The sequence below is a fragment of the Barbus barbus genome (assembly GCF_936440315.1).
Source record: "Barbus barbus genome assembly, chromosome: 16".
Lineage (NCBI taxonomy): Eukaryota > Metazoa > Chordata > Actinopteri > Cypriniformes > Cyprinidae > Barbus > Barbus barbus.
This window is the reverse complement of record NC_136744.1, coordinates 12,356,742-12,380,284: the sequence shown is the minus strand read 5'-3', so window position 1 is coordinate 12,380,284 and position 23,543 is coordinate 12,356,742. Positions and strand designations below refer to the sequence as shown.

Here is a 23,543-nt window from a genome sequence, read left to right as displayed (position 1 = left end):
AAGCGAATAAACAGTGTTTTTCAGCAACATTTGTTCAACTAATCCCGTTTTATTAGAAAGCAAATAGATTATAGCTCCAGATTAGGAAGAATAGATCAGATTTAACACCTCCCACCATTATTATTATATATGAGAGAGAATGTTTTTGGCACAGTAAGACACTTACATGGCCATTAAGTGCAATTTAACAGTTTACAGTTCATTACTATAAATTAGTACTGCCAGCAAAGCCCAAAGGAACATTCTGTTCTTTTAATTTCTTTTTTTAGTACTACTAAATATACAGTGGACACTTAAGTCAGAAAATTTGTGAACATCATTGCATATCTTGCATAAAATATTAAACCAGGTGTAATCTGCAAATGATGCCAGATGCTTCTCTTAGAAATAAATTTTTTAGACATTTTTTGCAGTTATTTTTAATCAACTGGTGTTGATATGACTATTTTTGGTGGATTTAGGAAGTCTGTTCCCCCTCAAGTTCACACAGGTGTCCAATTAGAGTAACCACAGTTGTAGTTCATCACATTAACTATGAATCATGACAATTTGACAGCTTCAGAGGATACAAATGTATTTTTCTGTTTTCATTTTGAACAGTATATCTAAAAAGAACTTGGTTTTAAGCACTTTTTTGCTTAAAAAGTGTGTTTGTGCTCTCTAAGTGCCATATAGTTTGAAATAACAAAATAATTCTAATACTGATATAGACATTACTAAAAGTTAGATGGCAGTAATTGTTTTTTTTTTTTTTAAGAAAATAATACTTTTGTTCAACAAAGATGCATTACATTAATAAAAAGTGACACTAAAGACATTATTGTTACAAAGGATTTCTATTTCAAATAAATGCTGGTCATTTGAACTTTCGATTCATCAAAGAATCCTGAAAAAATGCACCTCAGTTTCCACAAAAATATTAAGCACAAGCAGTATATGAAATAAAATGAGGAATAATTTCTGAAGGATCATGTGACACTGAAGATTGAAGTAATGGCTGCTTTGCTATCACAGGAATAAATGACATTTTAGTAATGTAGTATTTCGAAATATTACTATACTATAAATAAAATTATTTTAATGTAATTTTGATTAAATGAATGCAAGACTCCTTTCAATCTTAGCGACCCCCAACTTTTGAACTGTAGTGTATATTTTCACCCACTTGAACTGCCACATGCACAATAGTTTTATTTATGGGTTTGTAGACATAAATACGGTAAAAATACGTTTTATTTGAATTCTTGCTTATATAACCCCTGGAATGTGGTGTATACACACCCCTGGTTATAGGAATCACTGCTCTAGATTTCCTGTTTGGGCTTTATGGCATTTCTGTGCCCATTGAAGGATTGCCCACAATGAAGCCATCCATTTCCATGTCTCCGTGGATGTGTCCTACCCCAGCGGTAAGCGTAGGCAGTGCTGAACCCTCAGTGGGTTTGAATGGCACTGGGGTCTCCATTCCTCTGGAGGAAGTGGAGATTTTACAGCATCTGCCACAGCGCTGCACAGCTGCAGAGGAGGGACAGCATCTGTTCGCAAGGGAATTCAGTACTTAAGTATTAAGACTCGGTCATGTATTGTTTATAAATTACCATAAAAATGCATGCTGTTGCAGAAATATCAGTGAATAATTTGTTGAATTGAGTCATTTGTTTACATTTGGAAAAGTACCACTGTGTATGAAAATGATCCAGATGCTTTTTGTGGAGTATAGATTGTTTGCAACAGCAGGTCCAGACAAACTTTTGTATTTGATGGTATTACATAGCAGAAGAATGTAGTCCTGCATTGTTAGTTTAGTACACCTGCTTTTTTAATGTACATTTACTATCCTGTAGACTTTGCATTAGTTTGGTCTACACCTCTATTTGAGTTACTGATGTGATTCAGTTTTTTATGTGTATGTCTGGATCTATTAATTCATTCAGAAAAACAGAACAGAAGATAAGCAGTTCATCCAGACAATAACTTAAATACACCTCTACTACCACTAAAGTTTTTAGATGATATATTTACAGTATATTAAATATAAATATGTTCAAAATAAAGTAGTTGCAGTTTGCATTGATTTATAAATATGAAATCATTAACATTAACCTAATGTATTTATATTTAATATGTGTTGAATTAATTGCATTATTTTGCCATATTAATGCAGTATTTAGAAAAACTTTCACCAAATTTTGTTTGCTAAATCAGCCAGTGTAGTGTAACCTTAAAAGGGTCATCGGATGCAAAATTCACTTTACAAGTAGTTTGAACATAAATGTGTGTTGGAAGTGTGTGCACACATCCATCCTATAATGATAAAAATCCACCCAGTGTAAATCCCTGTTTTAAAATCCTCTTTCTCAAATCAGGCTGTTCTGAGAGGTCCTGTCAGAATGACGTAGTTCTGTACAGGCCCCTCCCACGAGAGCTGATTGACAAGCCCGTCTTACCTTAGACCCGCCCTGAGTGAGCTGAGAGCTGTCCGCCATTGTGTCAGCTCCGGTGCAGGGGAAGACAAGATGTGTCAGATTTTGTTGTAGGATGTAATAATGAATATAGCAGTCGTCAGTTACTCCCGACATCTGAGCCGCTGAAGAGGCCGAGGATTAACGTTATTTTCGCTTTGAAGAGAATGCGCCGATCCCCGATCTACATAAATGCATCTATGTTCGCCCGAATCATTCGTGATCCAGCTTTATCTACAGAAGAAGTGAGTTTAAGGGTTTTTATGAATCTTTGCAAATCGCCTTTCCTAATGATCTGCTAGTTATCCAGTTTCGCGGCTGAAGTTTAGTATGCTTCATAGATATATATACACCTAGATGCCACATTATCGACTGTTTCTATGGGCCGTGATCATAGACTGAAAAAAACGAAACATATATCAGCGTTATAACAACTACCTTAAATGACCAAAACCATATTTCGGAAAATTGTATTGGAAGTGTAATTTATTTTTTTATTCTGACTCAAGTCCCATTCGTTTACAGCTTCACTTTTCAGGAAGTGTGAGACACACCCGGCCGCGATACGTAAGCCATCGGCCATTTTTGAAAAGGTCTGCGAATCTTTGAGCACATTGACTGTGTGCATCTACAACAGCAAGTTATAAGCTTGTATATCTTTGAATATTCATTGATTATTATAGTGAATGCGAGATGGCTGATGCGTCAACGTATCTGGAGCGGTCGAATAGGGAATCTACACATATCTATGGTCTGCTCGTCACTCCACGGAAGAGAGGGGTGGAGTCAGCAGAGCATTGACTAGATCAGCGTGCTAAAAACAGAGCTGATTTTCACAGGGTAAAGAAGGTGTTTTGTACACTACCATTGAGAAATTTTAACCAAAGTATGTTATAGACTTTTCATTAAGACCCTAAAGAATCATATCAACTTGCGTAAAATGGGCATCCGATGACCCCTTTGTGTATAGTCAACAATCAGAACATGTTTGATGTCATTTGACAATAAATTCACAAAACGGGAAATTATGTAGGACTTCTGTAGACGCAATATCACATATGACCTTTTTATGACATTGTCTCAAGAAAACTTGGATACATTTCAAGAAAGCATGATGCAATGTGTATAAATACATTTGAACTTATTTAAGGTTTAACTTAAATACATGTATACAGCTTTTATTTTTATTATTATTATTTAGTCATTTAGCAGACACTTTTACCCAAAGCGACTTACAAATGAGGACAACAGAAGCAATCAATTGTAGTATTAAAACAACTAAAAACAGATCCAAAATTAAAAGCTAAAACTTTATAAATAATACCTATACAAATTTTGAAAATAAAGAAATTAAATAAAAATGACAAATGCATACAAAACAATTTCAAAACTTAACATTTAAATGTAAAAAAAAAATATATATATAAAAAAAGCTAAAAACAATTCAAAATATTAAAGAACAAAAGGTATAAGAGTATAATAATGATTCTAACATAGCACTAAGCCAAACACCAAAAAAACAACTATATACAGTATATATGTATATGTACAACTACACATACATAAATATATACATATTTATAATTTCAATATATATATATCATTTCATTTCCATTTAGTTTGTTAAAGTATTAAAATAACTCATTAAATAAAAGTAAAACTTAATAAAATACCTATACAGACATAATAAATTCAGACATTATTTAACTAAAATTAAGATATAAACTACACTGTCGTGATTTGTATTTGTTATCTAAGTAATCCTAAGAAATAACACTGCCAAACACAGTTAAAACAACAACTAAAAACAACAACTTAATTACACATAGTAAGAAATGGTTATAAAAACTGAAACTGAAGTGAAACAAGTAGTAGAAAAGAGGAAAAATAAAAGTTATACTTATATTAAATATAATAAATACTATATATGAAAATATGACACGCATTTCTAAGTACTTAGCACATGCATTGTGATTTTTTTTTATTTTTTTTATATCATTTTGGACTTATTGACTATCCTGGACGCTGTCAGAGATGAGCGGATAAGTTTCCATTTTCTTGTAATGGCCATGTGATGTATCTATTTATACATTTTATTTCTGGTGTGATCAGAAGTTTAATTGTCTTCTGACAACTTTTTGCTGTTAAATTATTGAAGAAAATTCTGTGTGAGTAAATTACAGCTGTTCACTTTCAAGCAGTCCATAATTCAGTTTTTTGATCAGGGCATTATTGAAACGTAAGAGATTTTGCAGTGATTAAATGAGGTTGAATTAGCATTAAAAAGCTCGGGCAGGATGCTGGCCTTTAAATGCTCTCTGCTTCTTCTAGATGAGGCAACAAAATGGCCTGCTGAAGATCAGAGTGGTTAAGCCGCTGACAGGCCCTGCCTTTGGCAGCAGAGAGTCTTTTAGCCACTGTATGCATGGTGTGGACGTGGGCTGCCAGGGCAGGTTCTTTGGGCCAGCCGTAGTGCACAGATGCAGCAGACATCTGTGCATTCTTTCTCTCTTCCTTGAGGCTAATCCTTCTCTTTCCCATCTCTCTGTTGTCTTTACTCTCCTTACACGTTCATAAACGCATGCGTACTGACCTGCGGGGGTCCCTGTGACTGAGCGGCCCAGGGGATGGTCATGTAGGGACCCTCTCTGTGTCACATCCCCTTTGCTGGGTGCTCATTCAATCAGGCCCTCTGAAGCCAGACTTAGACTCTTTCCGTTCTCGTCTCACAGCTTGGATGATCACAGCTCCCACCAAACGGATGGGCAAAGCAGTTGTCTTTTGCTTTTTTCTCTCGCTCTGGCCCCCAGGCCCCCCGTGCACATGCTGGGGAGGGCCGGCGGCTCCAGTATTGGATCATCAGCCAGCTGTGCGCTGGGCAGCAGAGGATCTATCATAATCCTGCCGCTCTGTTCTCTGCCTTCTGACGGCTTTGAGCCCAGGCTTTATTCGGTTTGTTTGTTTGCTTGCTTTTGTGCGTTCGTGCCTTTTTGTCATTCCTCCCCCACTCCTTCCTTCTCTTGCACCCACCCTCCCACCTCTCCCAACATTCGGCAGACCCCATAGGGTGTGAAAATAAAGAGAGAAAAATGTGCGACGATATAAAAAAAAAACAGAAAACAAGTTGCGTTGTATTTGCCGTGCCGCTTTACCAGCCGCAACAGATTTTCCCCTTTGCCTTTCTGTGTTTGCTGGAGTTCACTGTGGTTTGGAACGGGACACAGGGGCTCGTTTTGTTCCAAATTCCCTCTCTTCTTCAACAACATGAAATTTTGCAAGCAAGCGGTGACGCTGGCAGCAGGGCTTGAAGTTGTGATCCAACAAGAAGCATGTTGCGGTTTGTAAAGAAGAACCTTCAGGCATAAGTATGGATCTGAAAGTAGGAAATATTCACAACTTCTCTGTCGAGAGCTTAGCGGAGAACCTGGCCCTCTGAGCACAGTAAAACCTCATACTCTATGCTTCATCCACCATATTGGCTACCGATTGGTTAATCGTGCTGTTGTGGGGGATGGAGAATTACAAGAAAAAAGCCTGCTAGAAGTTTTTGGGGATATGAAATGATCAGCCTCGTCTCACTTTGGCTTATTTTTGTATGTGAAGTGGAATTATTGCAGAAAAAGTCTCTCATTCATGAAAGGCTTGATGGTGCTCGATTGTCCACATAAGTAAGGCTTCATTGTGAGCTGTGAGAGAATCTGGCTTAAATTGACATCTGTGCTGTTGCTGAACACGTTAAACATGTTAGCGCAGATGAAGACTGGACTTTTTTACAAGTATCTTTCTACAGTTTGACCTTATAGCATTTTGTAAGTGGGTCAATAAGTGGGTGATGCTTTTTTCTATCTATTAATTCATTCAAAACTTTAAAATGCATTTCATAAAAACAATTGAATATTGTTTTTCATGAATATTGTATTGATAAGACTTGAATATATCTGTCCTATCATAAGTATATTTTAATGTAACTAAAATTCATTTTCTTAAGTTAAAAATGTGAATGTGATAAAACTGTTGTGATTTCATAACAAGGAAAAAAGCCTCATTTAAAAAAAAATTAAATTCCTGACCCAAAAAAAGTGTCTTAAAATATCAGATAATTTGACCTTTTTAGGGCAAGTTTAGTTCAGGATGTAAATATAATTTATCATATGATGTAGTAAGAATTTATCATATTTGTAAAAAAAAAAATATATATATATATATATAGAGAGAGAGTGGGAGATATTACATTTTTTTAAATAATGATTAAGATTTGTACACACACGCATGTATTGAAGTAAGGAAAACTTGGGATTACTTTTTACTTGATGGCGTGATGTTACATTTTTATAAAATGTATTAATATTTTTTCATTTATAAGTCATTAAATTGAAACTTTTCTTGAAAAAGTTTTTTTAAAACCATATGCAACCAACATGAATACAATGAGAAAATTACTAAGAACTTGGAACATAGGATTTAAACTAGATTTTCTGAACCTTGGGTAATTTTGTATGTCATTCATCCAAGTATTCAACACAACTTGTCTGGTTGTCGGGGTGTGTCATTGACTCGTCCTCTCGCTAAGTTCTCGTAAGTTCATGTGACTGGCCGACAAGAACTGTGAGACCAACTGCAGCGTTGGCATTAAAAAGTTGTTCTTCCCACCCCAGAATTCCATTAAACTTTGCACGCTTCTCTGCTTTCCCTCGGCCGCGCGTGAATGCGTGGAGGATGACAATCCCCTGAAAGGTGGAGAATCGGAAAATGAATAAAAGAGTGAGCAGATGCAGCCCCACGCCAGAGGGAGGCTGCCGCGGTGAGCAAAGTCTGCCGTGCCACCAAACTGCTGCAAACCAAGACGCGGGAAGCGCATGTACCATCCGACAGCAAATAAAAGAGCATTGCCCGCCGCCCCTTGTCAGAAGTAGTAGCGAACGAAATGGGGGCCGCCGCCAGCCACGAGAAGCCGTGTTAGCGCTTTGGGGTGAGTGCGGGCACGGGCACTGGCAGGTAGCGGGGCGGTGTGCACGGTGCTGGGCGGCAGCCATCTTGTTGGGGGAGCAGATGGCGATGGGGCATGGAGGGGAGGGGCTGCTTAGCAGAACTAATCAGACAGTAACGGATGGGGCAGCTGGGAACGCTGCCGGCCAGGCGGGAGAGTGCCGGCGAGCCGCCCAGTGAGTGTCATGATGTTGACAGTGGTGTGCCCGTTGGCCTGGGATGAGACCTTGCCACGTCTTCACGCCTCGCCGGCAGGGCTGCTGGCCTCCAGCTCCTCCTCCACTTCACACAGCAGAGGGCAAGAAGAGGGCTTTTGTCTTATGTTATCCTCAAAGTCTTAGAGACGACATTGCAGACTTTGTGAACCCGGGTCACGCAGTATAGCAATGTAACAAGCTTAATTGGTCCAGAAGAAGTTGGTCCATTAGATAACAAGTGATACCAAGTTGAAATCTGGTTATTGTAGTTCTACTTGTGTTCTCAAATCCTCATTTTCTTTGCAATGGGAAAACAAAATTACTTTCCAGTTTTCTAAACATTATTATTTTATAAACAAATTAATGAATCTCTCAGTGACTGTCATATCATATTTTACTGCACCAGCCATTAAGTTAAAAATTAAAGATTCACTCTAGAATATAGAGTGACTAAAGTATTAAGTAAAGTATAAAGTTTTAAAGAACCTGTTATTGAACAGCGTGTAAAATGTGAATATCAAACTCTGTGTTTGTGTAATGTTTACATCGATCAGCAGTGACCCCCCCCCCCCTTCTTGTCCATGCATTATGTTTCTCCACTGGCCTATAAGACCAGATGCAATGCCAGAGGCGATGCCCCTCAACCAAGCAAGCCCTCAACTCATTGCCAGCAGTTTGCTCCATTATTTAACAGTGCAACCAAGTTCAAGGCAATTACATATGTGTCATTTATTTACAGGCCCCTAAGAGGACAATGTAGTGTACACAAGAGAACACACACTCTCGTTCTGAATGCTGCCGCTACAGCTCGCAACATTTGCCAGCAGAATGCATATGTTTGAAACCTTGTTCAATTTGCACAGTGGGGAAAATATCTTCAAACATGGCACATACTTTCCTTTTAATGATGAGCATTGACAGTTAAAATGACTGTAAAACTGGCATTGCTAAATTAATGAAATCTTCATATTTTATGCAAATGTTAGGCAGCTATGGCATGTCACTACTACAGCTACTTGATGTGTAATAATTCCTGTGATGAAACATCAATATGATTCCAGAATATAAGTATCAGTTACTATAATAAGAAAAGTAAGAAAGGTTATAATACCTAATATAAAGAAATATTTTATTATATTTTTCTGATTTAAGTGATTCAACTTATATACTCCAGTGTAGGGGCGATATGGCAAAAATATCATAGCACAGGTTTTTTTTAAATTTCAAGATTTTATCATGATTCTTTGTCATGTTGGTTTTACTATTTTGTCTGCACAGTTCAGCCAAACTAATTTCCCTATTATAAAGACAAATCCTTTCAAGGTACCAAAATATTAAAAAAGAATAGTGGATATATAGGCCAAAGTGGGCAAAGATTAAAATATTTATCATTATCTTTCTTATGAAAAAATAAGAACAAAGATACACATTACAAATACACTTAATATACAAATAAAACAAACAGTGCTTTATTTTCAGGTGCAATAGGAATATTTAGCAGGAGCATTCAAGAAATTGAACAAATATAAAAATAAAACACTGCATAGATTGATTCCTATTAAAGTAACTTATTTTTTTCAGTCAAGAGTAGTGAGTTATTTTTTGTGTGTTTTTTTGTTTTAACATTAGAGAATAAAAATTCTGTCATCTGTTGAATGTTGATTCTGTCATAGTGTTTATATTTATACCATCATTTTCTTGCTCAAAATTAGTTTTAAACCTGAATGAGTTTCTTTCTTCTGCTGAACATGCATGCCATTTTGAAGAATGTGGAAAACCAAACAGTTGCTGGTCCTCAGGGACTTCCATAGAATTTTTTCCCTACTATCAAAGTCAATGTGGACCAGCAACTGTTTGGTGACCCACATTCTTCAAAATATCTTGTTTTGTGTTCAGCACATGAAAGAAATTAATAGAGGTTTGGGACAACATGTGAGTGAGTAAATAATGACAGAAATACAATTTTAGGGTGAACTATCCCTTTAATGACAGTCGGCTGCATGTTTAGTGTCCTGTCTCTTTAAGACCCGTTTTTCTCTCAACTTTACTTTAATTTTATACATACACAAAGTTTACATATAGATTCAGTTGGTTGTTTTGACAGTATTAGCTCAAAAGATAAATTAGTTGAGTAATCAGTTGCTGTTAGACAGTCTTTTTAGTGCGCGCACTTCGCATGTACGGGCTCAGAAAAAGCGCACGTCAGACCAGCGCGTGAATGAAAAGTTTAACCGGCAAGGCTTTAAAACACAAATAATGTACTTTTGTGATTGCGAGTAAGTGCAGTGTCCCGTGAGAGTAAATCTACCGCTGAGTCAACACTGAATGCATGTGGCGTTGTAAAGTAGCTACATACAGACGGCGGCGCCAGAACTGCAGCTGATAGAATGTGTGCTGTAGGATACTACGATATTTCTTCAAAAGCAGATCGTGGAGATATCTTTATCGTCCACGATCTAAAATCGTCATATCGCACACCCCTGCTCCAGTGTTGGAAAGGTAGGGGTCAGCAAGTTTTTTTTTGTTTGTTTTTTTTACTTTATTTATTTATTTTTAAGTAACTCTTTTGTTCAACAGGCCATTGCTGTCATTACGTTCTATTTCTAAGTATCCTGGAAAGAAGAATCCATTACACCATTCCAATAAAATTATGAAGCAACTATTTTCACCATTAATAGAAGTGCACTAAATCAGAATATTAGAATGATTTCTGAAAGATCATGTGACACTGAAGACTGGAGTAATTGCTGCTGAACATTCAGCTTTCCCATCACAGGAATAAATCACATTTTAAAATATATTAAGAGTTATATTATATAACAGACTTCTTTCAAAAACGTTAATAAATCTTACAGACCACAGACATTTAAATGGTATTGTATGTGATGCATTCTTCATCTTGTCTTTCAGTGAAGAATCATCATTTGCAAATAGTTATCAGAGCAAATATTTATACTAGTGAAGCTTCAGTTTCAACCCTTCATCATGTTCAAGATCTCAAGATAAGATTTCATTGTTCAACTTTAAGCTTCCAGTCCTACTAAAACTATATGTCCGTGTGTCTTGAGAATTGCTCCAGTGCCGTGGCCCAGCTCTGTGTCATGATGGTACAGGACAGAATGTTGCCAGTCCCCAGGCAAAGTAGGAGCAAATCTGTCGGGTGCAACTGTTCTCACTTGGGCCAACTCTGCCCAGAGAAAGTGCCCTACTTACTGTTTCTGGAAGCTGGGTTGTTCTCCTCCTCCTCCTCATTTTCGAAGTCTCCATGACACTTTTTTCCTGGTCACCACAAGTGCAATTTCAATAATAGAATTCCATCTATTATTATTCCAAATAGGTTCAATATTAGCAGTAGCTGGGGCCAGAGTGCTGATTTCTGATTAATGGCGCCCACATATTTCTGGAGGTGTATTTTAGTGTGCTTTGCTCCCTGGCTCAGCTGTATATGAATTTCTTCTCAGTTGTGTAGTAGGTTTAATCAAGTGTCTCAGCTCTGTTTAGACATAATGCATTAATTGTCTTTCTGTAGTCCAGTAGTCCATTAGTTAGGTCCAAAAAAAAAAAAGCATTATCAGTAAATTTATATTAAAACATACAGTTTTAATATCATCGCGGCTTTCTATATACATCTCCCCTCTTTTCACTCTCCCCATCTACTCCACTCTCCAGATGGCATAAGGAGTCCATCAAAAAGCGGGCATCCTCCCACAAAAACATGCCATGAAAAAGAAGCGGAAAAGATGGGCACAACCCTAAGACCCGGCAGCCCGACACCCTATTGGGTTAAAAGCGCTGTTTGTTATGCTCCACGCTGGCCATGCGCTTTTTGTGGCGGGTTTGATTTCTAAGCATGGGCACGTTGGGCTTTTGGAGAGCGTGTTTGGTATGTGATGGAGGGATGATGAAGGCAGCACGGTTTAGTTGGGCCTCCTGTGTGAGGTGACACGAGTGGGGGGTCTGGCACAAGCCCCTCCAGGTCAACCCAAGCTGTGGAAATGCGTCACGCGCTTAGAGCGCGGGCCTCAACAGCGCTGTCACAGGCTGTTTCACCCAGGGATAGTGCTCTGTCTTCCTCTCTTCCTCCTTCTCATCTTTGCGCTTTCATTTCTGTCCAGTTTGTGCATTTTGTCCCAGAATGCACATCACAGAATCCTCTTAAATATTTTTAAACTGAGGTTTAGTTCATACTAGGATGAAAAAAAAAAGAAATGTCTGTCATCTACTTATCGGTGTCATCAATTGTTATTGTTTTTCACTAAAAATCTTTCTTGGTGGCTTTGGTCACCATTCACTTTCATTGTATGAAAAAGAGTAGCTTGGACATTCTGCTAAACTTCTGCTTTTGAGTTCCATGTAAGAAAGAATTAGATGAGAAAGTCAAACAGGTTTGGAATGACATGGGTGAATTTATGATGACAATGTTTTTATTTTTGAATGAGCTATATGTTTGGTCAAACCTATTTTTTCACAAAAGCCATTTAAAAATCCAATATTTCTTTCTGTATTTCGGTTGAAATGAAAATACTGGTCTTTATCATAAGCACTAATCAAAAATCTGCAATTTCTTGACCTAATCTGAAAACGTGGATATTTATTCAGCATATGTGAACACATCTCGGCTTCCTCTGTCTGCGTTTTCAAATCACAACAGATTCTCTACGGATGCATAAGAAAAAAATTATTATCGTGATTAGTTGGTTTGTTGATAGGGGTGTCTTATAGAAAGGGAGGGGGTTGTTTGTAAATTGGTGGCGTCTGCAATTCGTTTTGCCTCTGACCTTGAGGGGGTTTTGCGCTTCTTGAAGAAGAAAGCAGAAGCTGGCGGTAAACAAAGTTCACTTCTGACAGATGGATTGAATGACAGAGAGGTTGCGAGTGCCAGAATAGCCCTGGCATCCGAGGAAATGTTCAATGCGGTCCAACAGGAGAGGAGGTGTGAACAGGTGCGGGGCTGCTGAAGGAAAGGGGACCAGATGGAGGGAGCCAGAGCCAGTTTAGTTAAAGGAAAAAGGGTGGGAGGGAGCAGCGAAGAGGGGGGGTATAAACGAATGGTGGTGGGGGGGGGATACGGGGCGAGCGGCGGAGAGGCTGACGTGCACGCTAATAGATGTGGTTTGGATGTCGAGTAAATATAGGGTGTGTACGTTTTGTAGACGAGACTCGGGTGGCCCAGGTTGGGCCGTTTCATTCGCTCCTGAAGGGATGGGGGGCGAGCGTGTCAGTGGGAGACAGGAAATAGGAGTGCGATTGACACTGACCAAGTGCAGCTGAATAAATGCTATAAAACATCTGAGGTTTGAGACTGTGAACATTTTGCCGTACTTCCTGTGTTAGCATGCCAGCCAAGTTTTCTTCAATATCTTGATAGCAAAATATTCTAGGTGTTTGTGCATAACTTCACATGCTTGTAAATGGAATTGTGCTCTCTCTACTGCTTGAAAGATGAGAATATCATCCTAAAGTCCGTCAAAATGTATCACAAAACCAGGATGAATGTTAGAACGCCAGATTAGCGCCTTCTGTCCATTTCCCTTCTTACCCCTCAGAGCAACCTGTACTTTTTTTAACTTTTGAAAGTTTCTCTCACACATATATTAACATACAAACGGTGGCAAGTGTCCTTGCGTACTGTTGAGTACTCATGAAGCCAAACGGCTGACTCCAATTTGCGCACATTTTAGGAACGGTAGCATTTGGTCATTTTTGGCGTGGGATCACGGAGCACCACAGGGTGCTGCAAACTCTGCGCTCGAGCGGTCTGTGGTAGTCCAAATCAAATGGGCAACAGCTTGAATAGTACCCACTTAGGCAGCCCTCGGCCCTCGCGCTTCACCAGCACCCAGCTACGGAAACTGCTTTCTGCGGCTCAACGCTGCTCCCTACCAGGCAGACCGACCAACCCGGCTATGGCTCTTGACCGGAGGACATTAGGCCTCGCTCATATCATTACCAGCAGTGAGCAAACACACACTGACCTGCCATTGTGTAGTGGCTGGAGAGGGTGCGAGGTGAGTCAGAGCTGTCCGACCTGACTTCACAACCGTTCATGCCAATGTATATTGTATATATTTAAAATTTATAGTATATCTATTTATATTTATAGTATATCTATATTTAAAATAGACACAATTTCTTGTAATAATATTTCACAATATTATTGCTGTCACTGTATTTTTAAAACTGTATTTTATTTATCAAATAATTGTAACCTTGGTGAGCACAAGAGACCGCTTTCAAGAACATTTAAAAAATCATAAAACATTAATCAGAATTTTCAACATTAAAATCTTACCGACTATATTTTTCTTTAAGTTTCTTAATTTTCACAAACCTTAAAGGGATATTCATCCAAAAATGACTCTGTAATAGTTTAATAACCCTTATGTCTTTCCAAGCCTATATGATTTTCTTTCTTCAGTGGAACACAGAAGATGATATTTTGAAAAATGTTGTTTTTTTTTTTCAGTGGTAACCAAAACTTGCTACATTCTTCCAAATATCTTGAGAGGTACAAAAGTCATACGTTTGGAGCAACATGAAAGTGATTATATGATGTTAGAATTTTTATTTTGGTTTGAAATATCCCTTCAAGTACTCATAACGGTTCTTGAGTCGTACATGATTGACAATAATGACTTGTTCACTAAGTGATCCAGGCTTGACTGATTCAGTGAATGTTTCAACAAACTGATTCAAAATGAAAACTCATGACTCGTGAGTCTTCTTGAGTGATTCATTGAAGAAACCAGCTCTCAAGAGATTCATTATTTTGCTCTCATTATTTTGTCCATTTTACTGCACTATTCACAATGTTTGTTATTTTGCAAATGCCAAATTATATTATTTGTATACTTAGCAATCAATGCATAACACTTCTGTTTTTTTGCTAGCTGTACTACATTAAATATTATTTTCCTTTAGATACACAAAGTTTTGATTTGTTGGTGTCCACAGTATCTCGCTCGAAGGCCTCTCGCTTATCCAACTTTTTCCCTAAAGTGCTCTCGGAAACTTTCTGGCGGTCTCTCTCATGCTAATTGGTCAACAAACACCCGAACCCCCCCCACCCCACCCCCCACTCCATCCACACCCCCGCACCCCAGTGAGTGGCTGGGCCCCCTGGAAAGCCACAGTAACAAATGGCTGGCTGTGAGGCCTTTGTGAGCCCCTGCTGAGCGCTGGTGTGGATGGTGTTTTAGGCCGCTGTTCAAGCACAGCGGGGGCCGAGCGCTCTCCCCCTGCTCGCTCTCTCTCACACAGCTCTCGCAGGCGGAGCGCCTTCACACTCCAGACGACAGCAGGCCTGCAGAGACGGTCACTTCTCCAGCTACATTCCAAACCCAGTGTGCGAGAAAAGTTTTCAGGCTTCACTGTTAATTAACACACTTTGACTTGAGTTTTGTGGGTGGTTTTTTTCATCTTCTTGTCTTACTTTCTTTGGCCTGCATTATGTCTGCTCTTTTGTAGTGTAGACTAGTTGTTTTATTTGTGCTGATCATTAACGTGATGCTCTTCAACCTGGCGGCTGAGTAAAGAATGTGTGCCTTTGTTTCCACCTTTGAGGTGCTTTAACGTAGATCTACTGATTGTATCTCAGAAATCATTGTGTAGTATTTTGCACATTTCTCTTTCACATTCTCTTTATGTCTGAGAGTCAACAAAGTTTTATTTGCATATCTGTAGAATGGTTTACAATACTGCCAGAGCACTCCAGGAATTGCATAGCACAGGTGAGTGAAATCAACAGTAAAATAAAGGAGGGTGCCATAAATGAAGTGATACATGGGGTGTGAATATGTTGGAGTGACAAGAGATGTGTTGATGTATAATATATATTCTATACGTTAGATTCAAAATAACCTTGTTATTTTGAATCTCACACCTGCCAATATCAGGCGAACTGAGTGAATTTATCAACTTTAAATGTTTCTTACCGACTGTACAAATGTACTTTGCTTAATTTTTCATTTTAAAAAATATTTTTTGCTACCAGTGTTCCTGTGGCTCAGTGGTAGAGCATTGCGTTAACAGCACAAAAGGTCATGGGTTCAATTCCCAGGGAACACACATACGGATAAAAAAATGTATAGCCTGAATATACATGTAATATACTGTAAGTCGCTTTGGATAAAAGCGTCTGCTAAATGCATAAATGTAAATGTACCATGGCAATGGAATAGCTTTTTGTTCCCTTACATATTTGTGGCAAATAATGAAGTTCATTTTGATACTAGCAGCATGATATATTCCCCATGTACTCTATGTGAAATGCTAGTTCTCATAAAAACAATCAGACACATGTTGATGGCTTAAAATGAGGAATATTCTTTAAATGTGTTGCCAAATGGAGTTCTGGAGAAAAAAATCTAACCATATAAGATTTTTTTGGGAATGCTACTTAACAGCCTTACCTAATTACTAGCAGACAGCAGCTCCACATTTGGAATGATCAGAAAAGAGAGACTCTGTGTATATTAACACAAACACTTTCATCATTATTAAACAGATAAAATACCAGTGAGGCTCGGATTATCTTTCCATGCATTATGTTGCAATTCCTAATAAAGTCACCAGCCAAATGGCCAGTAGGCTAACATTTTATTTACCCGCCAACTTTTACTCTCATTTGGTGCTCAGCAAGTGTTAATTTTGAACCCTAGTAAGTTACTTCTGGTCCTGTTTTTTGATTTGTCAGTGTAGCTGTAACACAAAAGAGACAATTCATCCCAAAATGAATATTCTGTCATCATTTACTCAATCTCATGTCATTTCAAACTTGTATGCATTCATTCTTCTGCAGAACACACAAGAAGATACTATAAACTATGTTGGTGAGAAAACATTATTCAAAATATCTTATTTTATATTCCACAGAAAGTCATACTGGTTTGAAACAACATGAAGGTAAGTAATTAATGACAAAATGTTTGGGTGAACTAACTAGGGGTTGACCGAAATGTGTTTTTCAGGGCCGATGCCAATAATTACAGACCTAGTAGACCAATAACCGATATTTTGAACCGCTAGATATGTCTGTTGTACAAATAAAATTTAATGTCAAAATTAAGAATAACAAGGGCTTTGACAAAAACTGCCTTCCCTGATGTTGGTTGCACTTCTTACTCTTGTCTTCCTCCATGCATCCATCTACATTAAGGGTAACATAAAGAGAGAGTTCAAAGTGGGGCCACTGTATGCTTCATGATTAAGCCTATGAATACTAAATACTAAAGCTAAACAGCTTGGGGAAATGTAAGTATTTGGCTTCAATAATTTACATGTTAGAAATGTATGTGTAGTAGTATAACTTCTCATAATTCTTCATTAATTATTTTCTGATGACTAAATTGTAACCTACAAGAGGTGAATATTCAATTCATCATCTAATGCACATCAATTGATTAATTTAAAAAAGCACAATGTATATAATAAGTGTAAATAAATTAATTGTCTTCATAGCTCCATTCTAGAAGTTGCTAAGAAGACCGCAACTATTTTTTAATGAAACGATAATACTAATAGCCTATTACAGGCACACTTGGTTCAGTAGCCTATTGAAATGTCTAAATGTTTGTCATCCTAATCTTGCTATGTGACAGTATCTTAATCTTGGCCTATGTGACAGTAATTTCCAGTAATTAGTTTTAATTTACAGTGCAGTGCAAATGAAGGCATAATGAAGATGGTTAGAGATGGTTAGAAAATGGTTAGAGTCGGACTTGTAATCCGAAGGTTGCGGGTTCGAGTCTCCGGTCGGCAGGAATTGTAGGTGGGGGGAGTGAATGTCCAGCGCTCTCTCCACCCTCAATACCACGACTGAGGTGCCCTTGAGCAAGGCACCGAACCCCCAACTGCTCCCCGGGCGCTGCAGCATAAAATGGCTGCCCACTGCTCCGGGTGTGTGTGTGCACGTTGGATGGGTTAAATGCAGAGCACGAATTCCGAGTATGGGTCACCATACTTGGCTGAATGTCACTTCACTCACTCATAAAACATTCATTTCATTTATCTTTTAATCAAATGAGAGTTAAACTATTTTTGGTAGGGCTGTAATCAACCAAAGAAAATCTTGGTCGACTGAAGTCCTGAAACTTTCGACTAAAAATCGACAAAAAATGACGTTGTGGAGAAAAAAAAAACGTACGTTACATTAATTAGATACACACTGTGCTCAGTACTTGGTAGCCTTGTTGTCTGCCTAAATTAATTATAAATAAACATAAAAAACTAATAGGCTATTTGGAGTATATTAAATCGTTTTTGACCTAATTATTTTGCACTGAAATGAGTCTGACACACGAGTCTGTCGTCTCTGACAGCGGTGCATCACGTGCACCTGCGCAATATCATAGCCTGTGATTTCTGAAAACAGTACTATGTTGTCAACTAGTGATATCACAAAAACTTTTGAGGAATGTGCAACATAATTTAGAAAATTATTTTTGTCATATGTTATAAGTATAACTGTCAGACACTATCATTTCAGCCGCTCTGCGCAGCTCGCACAGAGCGCGGCTGAGACACGAATAGACTTAAAGCTTTTACTCTTAATAAACACAAAAGGCGCGTCCACTTTAATAAAAAAATAATATTTATTAAACAAACAAGAGCAGAAACCAAATAAAGTGCATAACTGAAAAATAAAGCATCTTAGGCTCAAAACTAACACAAACAGTGGGCACAGCGCAATTGCGCAATATTGTGAGAACTGAGAACTGATCGCGCGCTGTGTGAGAACTGAGAAAGTGGAGCACTTCTATCAGAGTGATTCCGCCTATCGCGCCTTCACTAACTTTAAGTTAATCAACAACGAATTGTGACTCCTGGGAAAAACGGGATGTCTGGTCACCCTATCCCTATAACCATTCAGTTGCTGAGGCCATTGTTTCAGATCGCTAGTTTGCGTTTTGGTAGCGTATCCACCCACTGCGGCTGCCATACTGTGACTAGATATACAAACGCCCCTCGTCTGATTGCGATCCAGTGACAGGGACGCACATTTTAAAAGACAAGACAGTCAACTTAGCCTATGTATTTTGAATGTCCGGTAGTCCTCAAATAACATTTTAGTCCCGTCTCGTCTCGTTAACGAAGACGCGCATACATTTCGTCATAGTTTTTATCATCAGATATTAATTTTATCTCGTCAACTTCTCGTCTTAGTCACAGAAAAAAGGTTCGTTAACGAATATTTTTCATCGTCCTCTTCGTTAACGAAATTAGCACTGGTTCTTTGGAAGGAGACAGCTTCTTGTTTTATTGACACTAGCTTATTATTAAATAAATAATATTCAGCATCAAACCTTCTAAAGCCTACTTATCTGTCTCTCTTCTCCAGTGGGTTGGGCTAATCCAAAAAAAGTGAAAACAATGGGGGTGTTCTGAAAACAGACTGTTACCTGTGAAACAGGGGTGCTCTGAAAATACCCCCATTAGCAATTAGTGCTTTCCACCTGATGAAATGAGCGCGGCCAAACTGATGAAATGAGGGCGGCAAAAAATCGACCAATCAGATTTTTGGTCGAACCAGACCGTATCGACCAATTAATCGACTAATCGACTGGGACGTTACAGCCCTAATTTTTGGCAAACAAAGGGGTTTACTATTAAAATTAAAACATGGAAGAAATAGTGTATTGTGCGATTATTCTTTTAAACAAAAGTTTAATAATTGTTGTAGTAGTAGTAGCTAAACCGCACTTTTATTTTGACAGGTTGCCATGAGGACCTTTTAAGTTTCCTTAGTTTATATATATGATATGACAGTAGTTTACTGAAATGAAACAGTCAAATGCTCATGAAGTTACTCTCAGAGCAGTTCTGGGGATGTTGTTCATGTATTTATGTCCTCATTTAGTGAGACGGCAGATGCTGAAACATGCAGGACTTATTTTTAAATAGTGTTTTTGCGGCTTAATATTAACAGATACTAGTCCATAGCGCGAGTCGATTCAAGTGTACTGACCTGCTTTTGATTAATTAATCCAAACTATGACAAATTCCGCGTTATACAGTAAATTCCATTTACAGGTACATCTAAAAAAATTTGAATATCGTGAAAAAGTTAATTTTTTCTTTTAACTAATTTCAAAAAGTGAAACTTTTATATATTTTAGATTGATTACATGTAAAGTAAAACATTTCAAAAGTTTTTTTTGTTTTAATTTTGATGATTAGAGCTTACAGCTCATGAAAGTCAAAAAACAGTATCTCAAAATATTAGAATATTTACATTTGAGTTTCAATTAAAGACCATCCCTACAGTATAAATTCAGGTTATCTCTTGTTCTTTGAAACCACAATAATGGGGAAGACTGCTGACTTGGCAATGATCCAGAAGACGAACATTGACGCCCTCCACAAAGTGGGTGAGTCACAGAGGGTCATTACTGAAAGGTGTGGCTGTTTACAGAGTGCTGTATCAAAGCATATTAAATGCAAAGTTGACTGGAAGGAAGAATTTGGGTAGGAAAAGGTGCACAAGCAACAGGGATACTGTCAAGCAAAGCTGATTCAAACACTTGGGAGAGCTTCACAAGGAGTGGACTGAAATTGGAGTCAGTGCATCAAGAGTCACCACGCTCAGACGTCTTCAGCAAAAGGGCTACCAAGCCACTTCTGAACCAGAGACAACGTCAGAAGCGTCTTACCTGAGCTGTGGAGAAAAAGAACTGGACTGTTGCTCAGTGATGCACAAAGAGTCCTCTTTTCAGATGAAAGTACATTTTGCATTTAATTTGGAAATCAAGGTCCCAGGGTCTGGAGGAAGAGTGGAGAGGCACAGAATCCATGTTGCTTGAAGTCCAGTGTGAAGTTTCCACAGTCAGTGATGATTTGGGCAGCCATGTCGTCTGCTGGTGTTGGTCCAATGTGTTTTCTGAAGTCCACAGTCAACGCAGCCATCTACCAGGAAATTTTAGGGCACTTCATGCTTCCTTCTGCTGACTAGCTTTATGGAGATGCTGATTTCATTTTACAGCAGGACTTGGCACCTGCACACACTGCCAAAGGTACCAAAAGCAGGTTCAATGACCATGGTGTTACTGTGCTTGATTGGTCAGCAAACTCGCCTGACCTGAACCCCATAGAGAATCTGTCAGGAGGCAGATGAGAGACATCAGACCCAACAATGCAGATGACCTGAAGGCCACTATCAAAGCAACCTGGGCTTCCATTACACCTGAGCAGTGCCACAGGCTGATTGCCTCCATGCCACGCCACACTGATGCAGTAATTCATGCATATTAATTTCACACAGGCACAAACCGATTGGCAGCTGCCTTTAGCGGAGCCTTTACCGATTGCCTGCATTGATCAAAGCATTCGGCACGGTCGTCTGTGAGTGACGTCACCTCCCAATACAAACACACCCCCTAGTATAGTCCCGCCCACTCACATTGATTGTCTTTCCGTGAAGACATAGGAAATTCAAATGCAAAAGGAATTGCGATTCCATTTGAGTTTTGGCAGGTTACATGCATGACGCAGAGAAAGTGAAAAGGCAAATGTGGTAATTAATATTGCTATTTAAATATGACAGGCTCATAGCTCGTAAGACATGGGAAATACAGTTGCAAATGGACTTTGCTTTTTCATTTGAAATGTGGCAGTCACTGTGCGTTCGCGAAAGCAAAAATAAAAAAGATAATGCAAGATTTGCAATTGCATTTGGGTTGTCACAATTTATGCGCCCACATGTGGAAAACGCAATTGAAAATACAATTTGCAATTCCTTTTGAAAAAAGTCCTGAATATTCTTCCATAGCTGCCTTTGAGAGACAACTGATGCGTGATCACTGAAGCAGCTTCAGTTAGCAAGCACTTTCAATTTGAGAGTGCAAAACTTTCAGTGCCTTTAGCCTTCCACGTTGATTGGTCGGACTCGTGACTCCCAACAAATCAGATGGGAGATGGGCGGAGACTGCTCTAGGCCACAGAGTGGTGAGTTCTGACAGGCTGGATCAGAGCCAAATAGCGCGTTTCAAAATTAAATAATTTTATCGGCAAATCGGTTTTGAAAATGACCGATACGATAATCATTAAAATGCTTAATAACGGCGCCGATACACCCCTAGAACTAACCCTTTAAAATCAAAGCACTGGTCTACTGGCACCTGATGGATATAAGTATCTGTCCCGACCTCGACTGCATGGCAAAGGGGGTGGTCTTGCTGTCATCTATCGGGACAGTCTCCGACTCAAACAACTTGACTTTCATAATACCAATTCATTTGAATATATGGTTTTGAAGGCTGAATGTCTCATAATTATTTTGCTCTACCGTCCTCCTAAAGCCTTGTCCAACTTTTTTTCTGAACTTAGTGAACTGTTAACCCTTGCATGCTCAGTGTCATTTCCCATTCTTCTGCTTGGTGACTTCAATATTCATGTTGATACTGTTTGCTCTAACACTAACCAATTACTGTCTGTTTTTGAATGTTTTAATCTGACTCAGCATGTTCATTTTCCAACCTATACTCATGGTCATATCCTTGATCTGATTTGTACATCAAGGGTGGATATCACTTCCATCTCTTCTTTTGACACTGGTATCTCTGACCACAAATTTCTTGATTTTAGCTTAAATCTGCCTATGCATACAAAATGCCCTAAGACTGTTATTTCATACCGCAATCTGAAAGCTATTGATACAGCATCTTTCTGTACTTCTATTGTTTCTTCAAACCTCTCTGATGTTATTGATATTTCTTCTCCAGCCTTGATATTATCTAATTATCACTCCATAATCTCCGAAATCTTACAGCAGCATGCTCCTACTAAGACCAGAAATGTCCCTTCCACCCACTCTTCTCCTTGGTATACCCCTGAGCTTCGTATTCTTAAGGCTACTGGTAGACGGCTTGAGCGTCTTTACAGAAAAACCGGTCTTACTGTTCATTATTTGGCTTTTCTTGATCATCTCAAATCATATAAATCTGCTCTCATTTTAGCTTGCTCTAGTTATGTCTCTGCCACAATTAATAAATCAAGTAACAGGCCGAAAGCATTATTTAGTACAATAAATAAGCTTTCTAACCCCCCATCTCAGGATGACCTAGCTTCCAATGAGCTCTGCTGTTCATTCCTGGATTATTTGCTTGAAAAGACAGTTGCTGTTCACCAATGTTTCCCTACTGATACTGAGCTCAGCTATCCATTAAATTTATCTAGTCAGTCTCTGTCTTGTTTTTCTTTAACGTCCCCATACTCTGTCTCTAAGCTAATCTTGAAATCCAGCTCTTCATCCTGTCACCTTGATCCTGCCCCTACTTCTCTCCTGAAACTTTGCCATTCTGCCATCTCTGCACCCATCTCTCACCTTATCAATGCATCACTTACCTCTGCTTCATTTGCTCTACCACTCAAAACTGCTGTTGTTACCCCTGTTCTCAAGAAGCCCAACCTTGACCCCTCGATTCTATCTAATTACCGTCCTATTTCAAATTTACCCTTCATAGCTAAACTACTGGAAAGCACTGTTGCTGCCCAACTCCAGTCTTTTCTAGTTGAAAATAATCTCTTTGATCCTTTTCAATCTGGTTTTCGCCCACTCCATAGTACTGAAACTGCACTTGTAAAGGTAGTGAATGATCTACTGCTTTCTGGTGACTCTGGTTCTCTGTCTATACTTCTGTTACTCGACCTCAGTTCTGCCTTCGATACCGTTTCCCATGAATTACTTATTTCTCGTCTCTCTGATCTGGGTATCTCTGGTACTGCTCTTTCCTGGTTTCTTTCCTATCTCTCTGACAGACAATTCTACATTTCCGTTAAGGATTTTCGATCGCCCGCTGTCCCCCTGAAGCGAGGTGTTCCCCAGGGGTCCGTTCTTGGCCCATTATTATTCACAATTTACATAATACCACTTGTTCAGATTTTACAACGTCATGGTCTTAAT

General features: G+C 38.7%; 1 protein-coding gene across 1 annotated transcript in view; it reads left to right on the top strand.

Moving 5' to 3' along the window:
• The window catches only part of LOC306882719 (serologically defined colon cancer antigen 8 homolog), a 58,796-nt gene that overhangs the window by 9,287 nt on the left and 25,966 nt on the right, over positions 1-23,543 (top strand). The window lies entirely within an intron of this gene.